The sequence below is a fragment of the Acomys russatus genome, chromosome X (genome assembly GCF_903995435.1).
Source record: "Acomys russatus chromosome X, mAcoRus1.1, whole genome shotgun sequence".
Lineage (NCBI taxonomy): Eukaryota > Metazoa > Chordata > Mammalia > Rodentia > Muridae > Acomys > Acomys russatus.
This window is the reverse complement of record NC_067169.1, coordinates 7775494-7777861: the sequence shown is the minus strand read 5'-3', so window position 1 is coordinate 7777861 and position 2368 is coordinate 7775494. Positions and strand designations below refer to the sequence as shown.

At 41.1% G+C, this 2368-nt stretch overlaps 1 pseudogene; it reads right to left on the bottom strand.

Moving 5' to 3' along the window:
- Positions 1–574: 574 nt before the first annotated feature.
- LOC127184694 (protein lin-9 homolog) lies at positions 575–1979 on the bottom strand (annotated as a pseudogene).
- Positions 1980–2368: the final 389 nt, after the last annotated feature.

The window sequence follows — 2368 nt, the reverse complement described above, 5'->3', positions numbered from 1 at the left end:
TCCCCTGTAAAGCCTATATCTGTGCAGGGATATAATCCCATGCTGAATTTTAATACAGACTCTGTGAGTTAAATGAATGTCATAGTTGCATTAAACACAGAAAAAAAAATTTTTTTGCTATAACCACACTAACTTAATCAAAAGAAAGTAGCGTAATTACTGCACCCAAGGATGGCCTCTGGGAAGCAGTTTCATTAAATGGCATCAAGAACAAGATAGATGTTTTCAGAACAATGTAGTCTTGAGACTTCCTGGCCAGCCCCTCTTGGCAGCTGCCTCATGACCTGTGCTGTTTCCTTGATGTACCTGAGGCCAAATGGCCACACCACAGATTGTCTGTGTGTGTGTTTGGGTGCCTATTCAGCATCTTACCTGCGCACATGCTCTGTCTTTCCCTTCTGCCTCTTCCTCAGCATTCCCTGACTCCCCTCCCCCCATGTTTATCTACTCTGTTGCCTCTGTTTCTCTTCTCCAGCTCAGACTGCAGGAAACTATGCAGCCATGTTGCCAGATGTTTCCAGTTGAATAAGGCATCCAGTTGGATGAGGCAACTAAAATAGGGAATTCAGATCTCCTATTCTGCCAGGCACTTAATTTGTAACAAAATCCTAGTGTGCCTGGAGATTAAGTCCATCCAATTTTTTTTTTCAGCACAGGGATGTCTTGAGGAAGAGTTGGCTTGTCGGATGATTTTTCTCGATTTTATAAAATCTCTGCCTCGTGTCTATTCGATAATTAGCCGACTGGAGTCCCTGGTATGATGCAAGCTCAGAACAATGCTGCTGAACTTCATGCATGGCTTTATTTTGGTCCTTATTCAACTTCTCAAGCTCTAGAACAGTTGTCGCATGTCTCCATTGAAATTCAACATGAATGGGTATGAATTTTAATTTCAGTTTCTGCTTTTATATTCATTTGCCATAATTTCTTGATATGTACTTTTTTAATTGTGAGAATTTTAGATAATTTAGTCACCTGGATAAGGGATTCTATAGGAAAGTCTCCTAATGTCTCCAAGTCAGAGCCAGAAATTTTATTTCTCCAAGGTGACTGTCCTAATAAAAGATTTGTAACTATTGGTAACTAGTGACTGGAGAGGAGGGGTATAATGTAACTGTGGGGGTTCAAATAAAATTGAGAAGCCTGCTGGTTTTGTTCAAACGCAGCAATTGGTTTTGTCTCATGATGCTCATTACTAAGAACTTCATAGTCAGGAATGGTGTGAGTCCTGAGCCCTGTCCTATGGAAAGCTGGACTGTATGTAACATTAAGGGTGTTCACAACATCTATCTGACCACTAAACAGTCCATCATGAACACTATGTAATTGTGGTGTAACTTTGCTTCCAATAACCAGGGCAAAAGGAATTTCATTTAGGAGATCTTGGAATTTGAAGCATCTGCAGGGTTCCTCTTTTTGTAATAGCCTGGCCTGGTTTTCTGCCCTGTCTGCTTTTATGCCACTCTCTCTTCCTCAAAAAAAAAAAAAAAAAAAAAAAAATCCAGAAAAATCTCTGTGACTTTCCCATTAGTTGCCTGATGTTTTCAATAATGAAAAGATTCCTTTAGGCATATACTGATGTATTGTTGAGTAGAACTGCTCATATATGCCCTGTTTATGAGCTTTAAGAAGCTTGAGTAGGTTCCATAACTGAAAACCAGTCTTCTGGGATGCTTTCTTATATGGTATGGACAAAGTTGCTGTAAATTCCTGTGGTATCATTGCAACCCTCTGGGTTCTTTTAGATGATGCAGACAAATCTGTCTGTCATTTTCATAAAAAAAAAAAAAGAGTTGACTTCTTCTTAAATTTCTGAAAAGAATTTTGCAACACAGCCAACACTCCTGCTTTTGGAAACAGGAGTTCTCTGTAAAGAACTGTACTTTTCATTCCATGTGCTAGAAAAAAAAATGTCATTCTTTGAAACTGACAAAGGATTTTGCTGAAGAGTTCTCAGGCAACTCTGCGAGCTCAGCCATCTTCATGAACTGTGCTGCTATTTCAAAGGTGCATTGTGAGGCAGGGTGTTGGCTAGAGGAGTTTCAAATGAGGGGATTGCATCCCTTAGAGCCCACTCTCCCTAGGCCTTTAGAATCCATCATAATCTGCCATGAGGGGACATCAAGGGTCTTTCATCCATGCTGTTCTGGGCCTGAAGGAAGGATATGGAGGCAACACCCAGAGGCCTGGTAGGGCCAAGTACAGTGGTTGGGATGCCAGGCCCAATGTGCCTGCCTGGATGCCCACTGTGCTTGGGCTGCAGAGATGGCTCATCCAATAAAGGGTAGGCTCCCAACCAAAAATATAAGAATTTCTATGCTTATTCATGTTGACAGCACCTTGTTTGTCATGGCCTCTGTTAGTGTGT